Below are 16,236 nucleotides of genomic sequence, written 5' to 3' on the forward strand. Positions count from 1 at the left end.
TGATAATCTTCTGGATTCAGAAGTAGTTTTGAGAGATATAAACTGCCTATTAGGTTTGGGGTCTTTTTTCATTTCAAAATGCACTTCCAGAAAATGCTTGTACCTATGTTACAACTGTAATGTAGACATTTTCTGGTTTTAGCTAGACAATGTTCAACTCTAAAGCTTGGTGTAATTTATCATCCCCACATTGAAAAAAGTTAATAAACCAGTTGAACAAGTCCTTTTCCAGACCCCCCACTCTTCTCTGTGTGCATTCTCTTGTATATTGCTTTGTTTTAAAATCAGTCCCCTAGTTCTCATTTCAGCATTATCTTTTCCCTTTTTTACATACAATTCTTTCCTCTGTCAAACTGGTTTCTTCTATAAATTATTCCTGCATTGCTCTTCTTCACTGTCATCTTTTTTCATTCATCTGCGCCAGATCCAGTCTGTGTCTTCACATCTTAAATTTTGAGCCATTCAGGGAGAGAAAGATTTCATGTACTTTAAAGTCAGTTAAGGTCCCTCTCACAAAAGCAATCATATAAAAACAAGTTTATTGACTGTATAATAAACATACAAACACAGTAAGGAGATAAAGCTGATGACCAATACATCTTTTCTATCTCTAACTTTTATTAATGAACCATAAAAAATGCACTACTCATTAAGTCTTAATGCTTAATCATGCTAGTGTCATTAAATAGAAAATGTATATGCTCCATCTGGATTATTACAGACTACAAGAGAAAGGCTAAATAAATTTTACATTTAATTTACTCTTTTCCTTAGCACAATAAAGTAAATTAAAATCAATGATTGATTGTCTTTGGGAACATTATAATCAGAGCTGAATACATAAACAATGCACCAAAAGAATGCTATTTAATCACATTCTTTCTTATGTGTGTCTTAGTCAGTGTATCATGAACCAATAGATGCCATTTATTTTATTCCAAAAAGAAATGCCTTTATTCAGTTTGATTGTTGCTCCCATTTTGATTTTCTTTGAATCTTTTTTATTTAAGAAAATATATACAAATATTTTAAAATGTTTAGAAACATCTGGCATTATATACAACTTTTAACAATATATTAAGGAGGTTTAGTGCAGTGCAGGAAATATATCTTCATACAATAAAACATACACAGTCTGAGGGAGTTGGATAGGCTCTTTCTCAATGCCCAAGAATGTAAAGCTAGTTAGTCCTTCCATCAGATGCTTGGGCATGTTTGGTTTGGTTTTTTTTTTTTTTTTTCAATTGGAATAGGGATTTCTTTTGACTTTTATTTTAAAACAGGCTTTGTTCTCTTTTTAATGCAGTATGTTAGTCCCTTCCCGTTCACTATGTCAAGGCCTCCTTGTCATGTGTCTTATGCCGTCCTCCAATGAACTGTACTCTTGCATAGTCTTACATGCCTGTACCAGGCTGCTGGTAAAGTAAAACTGAGGTGCATGTGGAAATTACTGGTGTGAAAAGCTAATTCCACATGGGGGTTTTAGGAAATTTAATATATTGATCTTTGCATGTGCATTTTATACATTAATTCAAATTAAAATGATACCTGCATTACAAAAGTGAACAGAAGAGGCATGGTTTATTGCCCTGAAATAAAATGATTTGGAAATGGAGAAATAAATTTCACAGAGGTAAGCTTGGTTTTGTGGATTTTAACTTGTTGGTTTAGGAGGAGTACTTTTAATCAAGCAGACATTCATGCAGGTCAGAGGTTTGGGGTTTTCTTCTCAGCCAACTAGTATTGAAGTTTGATAGAAGGGAATGGAGTGATGGGTGCCCTGTCAGACAGTAACTTGAAAGAACTAGAAGCTAAATGTCTTTTAGGGCAAAGTAACCCTATGTACCGGTTTGGCCAAATTTAGAAATATATCCTCTGAGAGAAGGCAGGTCATAACCATCCCTCTCCACCAGGTTCGGGAAAAAATAAATTTTCCTCGAAGGAAAGTGAAAGAGATAAAAACTATTTATTTAACAAACACATGGGAAAAGGATAATAATGCTAAATAATAAAATCTCTCGCTGTGGAGAAAAAAAACCTGGGAAGAAGTGTTAGAGTCCTCCTTTTGGTCTCCTTGGAGCTGGGGCTTGGCCCAGGGCCAGGCCCTCTGTGCCCGGTGGAAAGTCCTCCTGATGTGTTCTGATATTGAACCAGTCCAGTAGAAATGGGAGAAAACCTGAAATTCCAGGGAAGGAAAAAAAGTTCAACTCTCAGTCTCTCTCCGGAGAAAAAGAAACTGAACAACTGGTCAAAAGCTGACCGGAAAGCAGCAAGCCAGGTGCTTCCTCGCTCCCCTGCCGCAGCTGAAAAAAAATCTCTATCTCTGTGTGACCTTGAACAAGCTGCAAACTGCTCTGAAAAAGTTTTGCTCAGTTTTTCCTTCCCCCTCTCAGGCTCAGTTTAAAGGCATAGAGAGGCACAAAAATTAATTTCTGGGCATAGGCAGCGATATGGGATACACATCACAAAGTCACCCCAAGACACCCTAGGGGAAAAATTCAGAAAGATAATGGAGAAGTGGGAATACAGACACTATGAAATCAAAGCTAAATAGAATTTACATTTGATGGTGTGTTTGGGCCTGTATATAATGAACTCTTTTTTGCTTTTTGTTTTGAGTTGCCCGATACCTTTTTGTCAGTATAAAGTACTTGCTCTGATGTGATTCCTGAGGCTGAGCTGGGCCTGAAGCTGGCATTGGTGAAGCTGGAGGACTTGTCTGATTATTTTCAGTTGGAATACATTTTGGCAAATGAATACATTGTGAAATAGGTCATATGTAAGGCAAGGAATGGTAGGAAAGGGGATGGAGTCAGCCATTTAGACTAGTCAAAGTTTAGCTAATAGCCAGTGCTTTAGCTAAGTTTTGACTAACTGTCATATCATTGAGATATGCTGGTTTTGCAAACATTCAATATCCAATATTGCAACTTCTGTTTCAGAATATTGAAACATTTTCCACTGTGAAATTATTATGCACATGGTTATCTTCCAGAGTCCTGTCATGTAATGTGTTCCATTCATCTCTGCACTTCCTGGAAATTAGTGTAAAGTCAGGTTTCCAGCCTTGTAATAAGAAGGGTGAGGACTTAAAGGCTACAACTCAACTAGGGTCCTTTTGTGCCACTGCAATCATTAAAATTCAGTGCAAGTGAGAGCAGTCTAAACATTTTTTTTTGCTCTGCAGTCAAATCTGAATTTAGCTTTCTCAGGCTAATGGCGTGAAGGCAGCAGACAAGTGATGGAGAATTGCGCCTCCTTTCCTCTTAACTGTTCATCACACAGCTGACAATACATTTCCCATTTCCAAGCATGCTGCCTCCTAGTCCTGGGCATATAAAGTTGGGTTTCTGGGATTTTAAACATCCGTAATTATGCACTTAAAATGTATTGTTTCCAGATGGTAATGCAACCAGTTATTTCAAACAATGAAAAATCCAGTGATTTAATTGTTTGTAACAGATGAGTAGAAAAGCTGAAGGAATAGGAACGTGTAAAAAGAATGCTATATGAGGCCATTGGTAGATTTTAAATCCAAAGAATTTTGATAGAAATGTGGGTCCATAGCCTTAAAACATCCTTTTATGCAATACAGACTTGAGGTAATCAAGAGGTAGAAGTTCGTAATTATTTCAAACACTTCTCACATGTGCAGATATGATTAAAAGCTGCACAAACAAAGGAAACTGCACATTTTTCTTCTTGAGTGCAAAATTTGGTTCTAAGGCTGGAATGGGGAATGAACAGAAATTTTTCAGTTTCATTGTTTCCTGCAGCATGTTGATTGCAGAAAGAGCACCTTGAACTATGTATTTCATGAACCCAGAATCACCATCAGCATGAGCAAACACATAGGGAACACATCTCTTCATCAGCTCTTGTCAGTAAATTCTTTTAGCCAGATGTGACAGTCCAACAATATGATTTTATAAGTGTAAGGAATGCTGCTCAGATCCATGGATTGGTAACACACAGTGTCCCTATAATTTACAGGTGTTTAGCCGCCTCCGAGAAATGTCCTCTTAATATCATGCAATAGTAATTAAGACAATAAGGTCATCCTGCATTATGAATTCTCGCTTTTCCCTAGTGCTGGTCACTTGCAGAAGCAGTGAGACCAGTTCCCAGTCTCAGGCCTTCTCCTTGTTTTCCACTTTCTTGGAAACACAGTGATGTGAGCAGGCTACAGGTCAGTGCACCCTCCCAGGAGTCCTTTGGTGAATCCTCTAGCAGTCCTGTGCCACCACAGCAGAATTTCTCTTAATATGGTGGGCTGCCTGCCAGGACACTGAGCACACAGGCGAGCACACAGCTCTTCCCACCACTGATCGCACTGGGAACTATCAAGCATGAGATTCCTGTACTCTGGAATGAAAACACATCTGTTGCATAATGGAGGTGACTTTTGATCATGTAAAAGATACTTCATGTTCATGGAAAAAGATGAATTAATTATGTGCTTTAAACACCTCCTTAACAAGCTATGTAGCTTGTCCTGCCCAGAGAGCCCTAGGAAGTGAACTTTCTATGCACTGTAACATGATCAGATAGCTATCGAGTGCTTTGTGTACCCCAAATCACAAGCAATTTCTCATTTCCATCAAATACATGCTTTAAGCTATCACTTTCCAAGTGTTCCAATATACATAAACAATAACGAGAATATTTTTCTTTTACTGGTAGGTATTTACTTTTCCTGGTTTTCTTTGTTGGAGGGCATATTTGTGGAACAAGGAAAGCTGTGCAGCCAAAGAGCCCACACCTTGCTCAGAGCAGAAGCAGCCTGAAGGTGTAAACATTCACTCCTATGCTGTTCTTACGGCAATTTTAAATGAGATATATAGGCTCAGAACTGTACCAACAAATAAGAGCCCCTGGGACAGATAAGAGAGTCTCAGATCAGGGATGATCTGGCTACACTCCCTTTTCAGGCAGAGAAATAACCAGCTGCCAGGAGAGCAATGGTATAAGACATGCTATGCCAGTTGTCTGCATTGATTGGCTACCTTGGCTTTAGAGCTGCTTTGTGTCGGCAGCACAGTGCTAACCAGCTGCAGCACAAATCTGAATTTGGTCTCCACATCGTTTCACAAAAGCTGCATGACTGATTGCTCCACTGTTGGCTTTTAAACTATTTACTACTCGAGACCTCATTACCAATGAACACCCTTGCCACTCTAACAGTGTGGGGTTTGATTGCCTTGTTCAAGCTTCCCACCCAGCATAGCTTGCTCTGCTTTGGTTCTGTTAGCATAAGCAGAAATAACCTAACAGAGTTGGGATGGGATGCATTAACATTGCAATTCTGCAAGCAGTATAGCACTGCTGCCAAAAAGAGCAGCCCTGCCCTTTCTCTGTTCCCAAATGCTTGCCCTTGTCCCTTTGTTGCTCCCTGCCTGCTGCCAGTATAAGTATTTGCATTGCCAAGCAATGAGCTAAATAGAATGGGTCCACTTCAAAGTTCACTTGAAAGAAAAAATAGTAATGATTAATTTTAATCCAGATTAATTCAAACTGTTCTGCTGCTCAGTAATGAGAATGCCTTTGTCAGCCTAAAGCAGAGGGCAATTGAGAGGGCAGCAGTTTGTATTTAGAGGCAGATGAAGGGCAAGGCTGCTGTTCTTGGCTTACACTTCTCATAGAAATGTGGTATAAAAGTGATCCTGTTCTTAAAATGACACTATTATTCTGTTCTTATTACTCTACTTCTCTAAATCCTCATTTAAGGTCTTTTTAAAAACATTCATTAAGGTATCTTTATTGGCCCTTGTCATCTGAAGTTTGATTTGGAATATGAAGTGCTTTTCTTCCTGGTTTGATCCTATCAGTGTTCAATAACAGAAACATGTTTATTGACAATACATAACACAGACAATGTACTTTGCAACTGTCTTTTCAGAGGAATAAACATAGTGTAAACTCCTGAATGGACAAATATGAGCAGAACATCTTTTGCATGTTCAGAGATATTGGTTTCCTGGTAAGTACCTACTTAACCAAAAAGAAAGGACCATTCCTTTATTTTTACCTTCCAGAGATGCACTTAGTAAAAAAAAGCATAGTATTATTGGAATCAGGAAGAATGCATATGTGTGGTCATAAAAAAAGATTGTACAATTCTACCACTCAGATTTTAGGTACTTGGCTTCAAATCCTGTTCCACAAGAAAGATTAATGAGCATAGTCCCTCACCCAGAGGAGCAGAACCTGTTGAATAGAAAGATGCCATCTTTTAAACAGCTGTGTCATTCTTCCCACTTTCTTAATACTTCTTTTTCTGCCAGAGAAGAGCTGATCAAAGCTGATAACATCTGTACATTACAGCAAAACATTTAATCTTAATTTAAAGATTTCTCTCAGATTTCAGTATTTAATATTTGCGCTACAAGAGTACCCTCACAGCTAGAAACCAATGGAGCTGCATGTGTTGAGTCCCTGTGTGTCTCCAGCCTGGCTCATATTACCTTTCAGTTCCTCAAGGCTACCAGAACCCTTCACAGGCATGAAGAATGAACTACGGGTAGGTCAAATTCATATCCAGAAGTTCACTGCACTTTCATTATGCTGTTGTTAAGTTCCATGTTCCTGCTGAAAAGATGACATTTTCTATTGAACAGTGACATTTGAAAATTTAAAACTGACATATTACATTTCTTCTAAAATATTTGATTCAGCAAACAAATGACAGACACGGATATTTTGGATTTCATTGGCTTCTGCAGAAACATTATGGAACTTGTTATTTGCTCCCAAGTTTTAAGTCCTTTTTGCTTTATATAGGTAAGTGGATAAAAAAAGCAGATGTATAAGCTGTTTAGAATAACACCACAAAAACTTTCCTGAAGTTTAGTTTTTTTATGTTTATCATGGAAACATTCTTTGAGACATTAAGAGCCAAAGAGAGATTAGTTAGTGGAACAAAGTCTCTGTCTAGAAGTGGTATGTATGTATCACAACATATCAGAAAGCTTTTGAAAGGATAAATAGCAGATATTAGACATGAAAATGCAAATATGGCCCTCAATCCAGATTACCATTTTTAAAATGTGATATGAAAATCCACTGCAAAAGGCAGTCTCAGACAGAAACACTGAAACATTCTAACCTCTATAGCAATCATTGCATCTGTATACAGCTTTGTTAACTACAGTATTAAAAATGAACTGGGACTCCAGTTAACAATCACAGTTGTAAATTTGTTGTGCATTAGAGAATCTGGCCCAGTGTGTGTCACAGTTGTTTAATTCATCTAAAGTTGGCAGGGTTTCTTTTTACTTAAATGTATTCACACCCATGCAAGCTGTCAAATTGGAATTACTCTTAAGGGCTTAGGCTGAGCTGCAGCTGCAGTGGCAATGGGGGCAGGGAAAGGGGGGCTTGCACTGCTCCTTCTCCTGATGCCCAGGAAGTTGCTCCTTCTACTCTTAGCCTGGCCATGTCTTCCCTGAGTGCTGATTGAAGATCTGCTTGATTTGTTTGGACTCCACATTTCATGTAATATTAAATGACTTAAGGATGTCCTTTTCATTTAGCAATGGGTAAAATTCGGGTATGGAAGAGAATATCCTTGCAGCTTTAAATGTGTAAATGATCATCTATCATCACAGCCCTATTCTCTCTGCTGCTAGAGGAAACTCTCTTCATTAGAGCTGGGAAAAGTATTTGCAGTAAAGCATTTGTTCAGAGAATGTAATCTTTTATTTTTTTGCTTTTTCCTATTGAAATTTATCAGCAAACAGTCTGATTTTTATGTGCTGTCCTATTATTTAGAGTTATTTAGCGAGTTCTTTATGCAGCTGTGTTAGGGTTTATGCACTGCTCCTGAGCTGCTCACTCTGGCCATTTTTCTCAAGTATGAGCCAGTCATAATTTGCTATTTGTTCAGCAGATGATTCAAGTAAGTTTGTTAATGTTGCCTTCATTTTCTTGTGAGCATCCTGGAGGACTGCTTAACTTAGGGCAGGATCTGTTGCCTAGAGGCATCCATGCTGTCCAGAGTCTTTATAAACTATCCTGGCTGACATGATGGCTTTCTATCTCTGACATATCTCCTTTTCTTTGCTCCTCATGCTGTTTTTGTGTTAGAATTTTTGATGGTTTTCTATAGTTCAAAGGTACTTCCTGGTATTTTATAATGTCCTGGTATTGCAAGTATCTATGTGTCATCCACTTCATTAATTTGTCAACTCAGTCTAAAAAGTCATTGGCTTAATTTGTTTCACCAAATAGCTTTGGGAAAGTTGTTCTAGGATCTCATTCCTTTGTTAGCTGGAGTCCTCCTAATTCCCAGCATAGAGTCATTGTCATAATACTGCCTCCCACACTGCGGGTTTTTTCCTGTAAGAGCCCTTTAAAAGCAAGTGCAGAGCTTGATGCAGTTGTGACAAGTTCCAACAACATATTTAACTTTAGCATAGGGCTATAACTTTCACAAATGTCAAATTAATGCAAAACTATGAGACTACATAACGTGTGTTAAAATAATTAACTAGTACCCAGCTTCTCAGACAGTATTGGTCATCCAAGCTGAAAATTTATCAGCATCACCTTCTTTATCAATATATAGATACATGATCACATTGAACAGTCAGAGTGTGTGCTATCAGATCTTGGAACTGCTTCAGCTTCCATTCAACCGATGTGTTATTGTTATCCTCACACATTTAACAGCTTTGTCATGGAGAAGACTCAGTTTATTTTTCTTTATGCAAACTAAGTTTCCTGTGTAATCACTTGATTGCTGAACATGGCTTTATACAACTAACAAATATTAGCAAACATGGTAAAATCATCATAAGTGGTAACATGTACTGCCAGTATGTAAAGTCTACAACAGAACTAGTAGGTTATAGAAATGCAGCTACAAGGTGTAGAAAATTGATAGACAAAACCAAGGAGTGTATTTACCTCATTGTGCCTCACGGATCATCATGCAAACCCATAATTATGAACACTCTTTGAAGAATTGTTAAAATCTCTGAAAGTAATTTAATAGGCTGGTCTCAGACAAACAGTGAGTCTGAATAAAAGGTTCACTTTGAAAGATAGGTAGACACATTTGTTGTAGTCTTAAGGTTATTACAAGCATCACATTTCAATGGAATGTAGAGAACCAAGTTTAGGAGCCCAAGTTCTGCACATTGGAAGCAGTAGAAATCTTGACAGGAAAAAGTATCTTTAGTTGTTTAACAGACTAGAGTGGAGAGTGCCTCTCAGCTTCTCCCTTTCCTCCAGCTTCTAGAGGAAGATCAAGGTTTACTCACTCCATAGGTAATCCACTAAGTATAACAAAGGAGACCCCGTCTGTAAATTCTGTGTAAGTACATACATGACAGTGGAATACTGTCATTTTATTATTAATTCAGATATTCAGGGGCTAAATCATGAACTCAGCTATGGAAATTGAAAACTGAAAATGTATTTATTTCAGAGCTGCACATAATTATATACTTCTAGTTTGCCCTGTCTATTTAAATTACTTTATGCAAATCTCATTTTCAAGGATTATGTATAGAGTAAAATTAGATGAGCCCTTAAAAAGCTAATATAATATAATTGTGGTATTATTGTGTGTGTGCACAGTGTGTACATAAGATCCAGATGCTAATTAGTAAATCAGGTTGATTTAGCAAACAGAAATTTGTTCTGATGAAAAACTGAAAGAAGAGACAATTACATCCTAGAAAGTTATTGTTTGTACTATGAGCTCACTGAAAGGAAAAAAATTAACATAGCAAAAAATGCTTCTAGAAAAAAACCCACCAATTAATTCATATTTGCAGGAATTCATTGTTACCAGTACCTCATCTGATGGCTTTCCACAAAAAGACACGAGTTGTTTACTCTGAGTATTGATTGTGTAATGGTAAGGCAGCTTTATGCAGTCAAATCTTCCACTTGCATCTATCACTGCATTTCACTTGCCAGTAATGGAGTTAGGGAAATTTGCATCAGATGCATATGTAGTTCCTTAACCCTTATTTTGAGGAATACAGCTGGCTCCATAGGGTTAAAAATTCTGTGTTACACCCCAGTCTCTTAAACCCTGGGCTAAACCAAGGTTCTTTTGCTTTGGGTAGATGCAAAGGAGAAAATTCCGACCAAATATTCTCAAGAGGTAAAAATACACAAAAGTTTACTGGCAAACTATAGACAATTAAAGAACATTGGCAAAAGAGTAAATACTACAATAACATCACTTATCACAGCATAGACTTCTCCCATTGAACATAGAAAACCTAATAATCTATTCAATGTTACATTCTGTGAGACAACAGTTAGAAGAAGAAGAAAGGGAGAAAAACAGAAAGACAGGAAAGATATAGAAAAACAGACATATAACTACCAGCTTGTGGTTTCCAGTGATGTAAAGCTCCAAGATGAAGGTAGGGTTAAAGGACAATGTGCTTGCCTTGTAGTGACCCTTCTTAAACCTCTTTAGCCCATTCTGGGCCTTTCTCCCAGGAGGGACTTCCAGTCTCTCGGCCACTCAGAGACTGGGTTAGGCAAAACTGGGGCTGCCTAGAGTGTGCCATGATTGACAGATACTGTGGGGCTGGGGGGGTATGGGGGACAGGGCACCACCTCACCAGAGCAAGGTCTGACCCATCACCTACCACGCATTCCAAGCCCCCAAGATGTCTTGAAACAGATAACCTTTTCCAGTCTCTTTTCCACTGAGAGTCAGTCAATGTACAGTTTCCCTGAACCACAATTGCCCATGTGTATCTCCTCAGACGGACGCTGTCCAGAGGCTTGATTCAAACAACAGCCTTGCACTCTATGGAAAAAGAACTTCATGTAAAAAAATTCTGCTTCACAATCATAACAAAAAGGGTTTTTAAACTACAAATATAATAACTGTAATTCAGGTAAATTTTGTTATTTAGAATCAAGTGGGCAAGTCAGCTTTGCTTTTCTTATTGAAAGCTGACACTTAATGCCTGAAAATAGATGAGAAATGAGTGTGAATTACTCAGAGAAAAATATTGCTGACAACAGAAACTTTAGAACAATTGCATGGAACATCCTCTCAGCCTAAATTCCCAGCCCTATTCAGGCCTTAGCAATGTGTTCATTGCTTCCCAAACCCCCATTGACTTCAGCTGGAGTTCTGAATGTCTCCAGAACAGGAAGTACATTTCATACTGTGGCAAAACCTCTGCTGTGACCTGTGATGGTTTATCACTGACCCTCAGATTCAAAATCTCATTCACCAGGTCACAAAAGCTGAGCAGAACATGAGTGCAGCAAATGTCACAAGACCAACCTAGCATCTAAAATTCTTGGTTGTGAATAACACAGCTGGTATCAGCGCCATCTTTTCGAGTCTAACACAAAAGCTGCAGTGAGCAAAGAAAAACAATCCATTCTATGCTCCATTTCAGAGCTATAAATTCAGCTTTGCATTTTGAAGGACTTTTCCACATAAATATGCATGTCAGTTTTCTTGTCAAGTTTTCCCATATTAAAATTGAGGATTGTACCAACATTTATGTACAATGAATGGTTCAAAATTAATACTGACCTGCAAGGAGAAACCATTATAGAGTCATAGGACATGTTGAATTGGAAGGGTCCCATCAGGATTATCAAGTCCAACTCCTGGCCTTGCACAGGACCCCCCAAGAGTCACACCATGTGCCAGAGAGTGTTATGCAAATACTTCTTGAACTCTGTCAGGCTTGGGGCTGTGAGGACTTCCCTGGGAGCCTGTTGCAGTGCTCAACCTCCGTCTGTGCGAAAAATCTTTTCCTCATATCCAACCTAAACCTCCCCTGACTCAGCTTCATGCCATGTCCTCAAGTCCTGTCACTGACAGTGAAGAGATCTGTACATTTATATCTTTATATTTATATATATCATATTTATATTTAGATCTCCATAATTTACCAGCTTTTTGGTTCCTGCAATTAATGTGGGAGACAGTTGTAAAGATCTTGTGCTTTATTCTAGTTTTTCTGTTCCTGGCTATGGAGACATGTATTATGCATTGTACCAAAAACAAAAAAAAAGGAGAAAAAGATAAGAAGAGCTAAATACAGAAAAAACAAATCCAAAGCTGAGCTGGAGTCCACCGCTAACAAACCAGAATGAATTATAGGGAGTCAGCTGGTGCACTTAGAGCACTCATGTTTTTAAAACTGCTTTCATATTGTCAGGGCCCTGACAGCACCACCAGTCCTGCCTGTTCCTGGCCACCTCCTGGGCTCCCCCAACCCTGCCCACAGCCCAGGACCCCATCTCAGCCCCACAAGGGCCATCAACCCCTGCTCTAGCGTTGCCTCAGCAGGGCTGATCTACAGCTTCCCACAGCTCTGTCTCCCCAGGGACAAGCCCAGCCAGGTCTGATATCTTCTGTCTCTGACACTGACCAGTCCCCATCTCTTTCCCCATGGACCTGCCTAGCCACTGAGAGGCTGTGCCTCACTGTGGTTCCCCACACTGAGCCTGATCATTTAAAACACTCTTTCAAAATAAAAAAAAAGGTCATTCACAATGAACATATATTTTCATTCCATAAAGTACTTGCATTTTAATGAAGAATGCAGTTTCCTAGCAGCAGGTGTTAACATTGAAATGAAAAATTAGATCATTATATTGTGTATCTGCTTTCAGAAGGATAAATTGAAAATAGGATTTACTAAAAACACTGATAATATCTTGAAACCCTCATTTGTCTTTAAAGCAATATTAAATTTCATGGGTTTTCTAGTTTGCTTGAGGTATTTCAAGACTGCTTGGGGAATACACAGTGGAATGTTTTTCTAAGCTATCATAACTGCAAGTCTGCCTGAAGTGTGATAGTGATAGTGAAGTGACCTGTTGATAGCTTTATGGAGGTGCGTTTTTGGATCCCTGTATCCTCCCTCATTCTGGAAAAGCTTGAAAAGTATTACAAAGCTTCTGATTCTCAATCTTTCTGCAAAAAATGCCAAAATCAAAGGTGAAATCTGAGGCCACACGAATCTGTTCTTCAGTTCTGATTATGCAGACCCTAAACGTACTTACCTACAGCATCGAGGGCTACGCTTGGTGTTTAAAATTAAGTAAATACACAAATCTTCCCAGGATTAGGATTATCCTTTGACACTCTTACTTATTTTCATCACCAATTTCCTCTGACTAATATTCATGATCAAAAACGGAAAAGTCAAACTACGAAGGAAGTGTTTCTGCTGTCATCTGTGATTATTACTTCAGTCCGATGGTTAGAGTTAACAAAATGCACCTCCTTAAGCCTAGGTCCATGACCAGCTAATTTGGTGCAGGCTGAGAAAAACTCCAGGAAAGACAGACAAGTAAATGCTTATTAGACAAATAGTATGTGCCATTAAAGTGCTACAAGAACAGTCAAATATTATGAATTTCACTTAATCCTCTTGATATGAGATTTTTTACTGATGGTTTCAGCTCTTAAACCTGAAAGTTTTCATATCTTTGATTCTGAAGATAACAAGCATTAAACCTATAGGAATTAGAAGTCTCTATGACATACCTGTAATATCTCTTACTGCTATCTGTGATGCTGTATTTCTATGAATGTGAACAACCTTGGCTTTCTGCTTTGAATGCAATCAGATGAAAAGCACAAGTTTTGATGTCCTACGATTACAGCTTTAGCATAGGAAATCATATACTTATGTGAGGGTATGGCCATGTGTACATGGACATGTCATAAAGCTTTTGAGGATATGCTTTCTTTTCAAGTGCACTGAATTTGCATCCATACAGCACGTCTTGTTAGGCATTAAGAGAGTCCACAGGGCTTTTTAGAACTTACACCACTTTTTCTACTTGGCATGCATGGTGCTGAATTAGGGCTGTTTCATTATAAAGCTGGAAATTATTTTCTGTGGTTGCTTGACTATCAGCTTCTATATCCAATACATGGGTAGAGAAATCTGTAAAATACAGTCCATCCTATTTGCTTTATACATTATTGTATTCTTATATTGCATTCTCTGAGATGTTCTAGAAATCCTATGCCTTCTCATAACCATACTTCATTTCTTAGCCTCCTTCTGACCCAGGTTCTTTCTCCTGTACCTCTCCTATGCCCAGTGCTTTCAGCTGCAATGCAAGGTTATTCTAATATTTTAGTTCCTTGTGCTGCTGTGGAAATCATATTCTACAGCATCCTCTTGTGTAATTTTTTTTCTTTGTGAAACCTAATATGCAGGGATAATTCTTATCACCACCATCCTTTTTTGGGGGCTGGGGGGATCAATTTTGACTAGCTAGAGGACATAAATAACTAAATGCTTCAGGAAAATGGGAAAACAAACAGAAAAATATTAGAGAATCATAAGCCTCTATGAAACTTACTCTCGGTTGTCATGGTTTAACCTTGGCTGAAAACTCAGCCTCATGCAGCTACTCACTCTTCCCCCGCCCACTCCTGATGTAATAGGGGAGTCAGAGGGTAAAAGTGAGAAAACTCATGGGTTGAGATAAACAGAATTTAATAGGGAAAGCAAAAGTCATGCATACAAGCAAAGCAAGACAAGGAATTCCTTCACCATTTCCCATGAGCAGACAGGTGTTGAGCCATCTCCAGGAAAGCTGGGCCTTGTCACGTGTAACAGTGACTTGGGAAGACAAATGCCATCACCCCAAATGTCCCCCTCTTCCTTTTTCCCCTAGCACTACATGCTGAGCATGATGCCATATGGTATAGAATATCCCTGTGGTCAGCTGGGCTCAGCTGTCCCAGCTGTGTCCCCTCCCAACTCCTTGTGCACCCCCAGGCCCCTTGTTGGTGGTGAGGGGTGAGAAAAGGCCTTGAAGCTGTGTGAGCCCTACTCTGCAGTGACTAATGCATCCCTGAATTACCAACCCTGTATCAGCACAAATCCAAACCACAGTCACATACTAGCTACTGTGAAGAAAATTATCACAGCCAAAACTATCACGTTCTCCACTCCCCTTATTCCATAGGATTTAGCTACTTCTCAGAAGAGCACTATCCTTGGGGAGAAATGGAGGAAAGTTATGGACCTCATCCCATTGATGTAAAAGTAGGGCCTGAATATGGTGAGTACAAGTAAAATCTCTTCAGCACTAGCTCATTTATCTGGCTCCTTACCCATCCTGCCATTCTTATTATTAATCTCTGTATTGTTTGGTTTAACTAAAAAGATTTTGTGGTCTACTAAATACTTCAGTGAAGTCCAGAGAGATGATGCTTCCTCTAAGTCTTCTCTATAGAAAACCAATTATCCATAAAATTTATCAGCTCACAGAGCCTGGCACAATGTATTTCTGGCAACTATCACCTTTTCAATTTACTTTCAGATATTCAGGTATTCATCCTTCAAAATATGTATGTTCTCAGAACAAGTAACTTTAGTAAACTTTAGTAAACTTTAGCCCCAGGTAGAATTTTGTGTTAAAAACCATACATAGAAATATAAATCTCAGGTAGTTTTATTACAGTTTTCTATACTGTGCAATGTGGGTTATATTTTGTGCTCCTCACATACATACCTAGTCAAATACATATCCTGGATGAGCAGAAGCTGCTTCTTACTTGTCTTCCTTTTGTTCCTTTGGTTTGGTATATCAAACTATCTTAATGTTTTCCTACTTAAAAGGGTGAAAAAAAAGGGTAGAAAAAAAAGCAGCTTTCCAAATCTAATACTGTTTTACAGTAGTCCTGTAATTATTTGACTATTGTCACTACCATTTAATATATAAATGAACAGCTGTATGTAGTTGGCGGATGCAGTACTGTGTATTTGAGACATTAATCAGATATCTCACTAAAATGCCTTGCAGAAGATAAGGTTTTGTTTTTGTGTTGTGGTTTTTTTTTTCCCCAGGGCAAGCTTCAGTGTTTCACGGCAGAAGTCTCTGTATTGTGGAACAGCAGCTGGTAACAGGCTGTAGGAAAGTGCTGTCTGGTGAGTGGAACGTACCTTTATGCTTGTAAAAAATGATCTAATTTATCTATACTTTGTTGGAGAGGGAAAAAAAGAAGGTAGCCGATACTTCATCCATGTGTGAAAGTATTTTTAAGAGTCGGTGTGTATATTTGGATTTATTATCCCGCCCCAGAACATTACTTGTCTATGACCAAACCACGTATGTAGATGTAGGGACCACAGTTTCTCCACTGATCCTGTTTCTCTCAACTGCCCCTGGAGAGGCCCCTGGAGAGCACTGTTTGTTCATCCGTCTCCTTGTACGCTGTGGACTTGGCAGTACTGGATTAACGCTCGGACTTAACGATTT

At 38.6% G+C, this 16,236-nt stretch overlaps 1 long non-coding RNA gene across 1 annotated transcript; it reads right to left on the bottom strand.

The window, feature by feature from the left end:
• Positions 1-2,075: 2,075 nt before the first annotated feature.
• Positions 2,076-14,621, bottom strand: LOC125317193. The gene is made up of 3 exons (XR_007199962.1): positions 10,617-14,621; positions 6,465-6,588; positions 2,076-2,176 (listed from the first exon to the last, which is right to left on the bottom strand). It is a non-coding gene; the product is annotated as an uncharacterized LOC125317193 (long non-coding RNA).
• Between the last annotated feature and the right edge of the window lie 1,615 nt (positions 14,622-16,236).

This window comes from Corvus hawaiiensis, chromosome 26 (genome assembly GCF_020740725.1).
Source record: "Corvus hawaiiensis isolate bCorHaw1 chromosome 26, bCorHaw1.pri.cur, whole genome shotgun sequence".
Classification (NCBI taxonomy): Eukaryota; Metazoa; Chordata; class Aves; order Passeriformes; family Corvidae; genus Corvus; species Corvus hawaiiensis.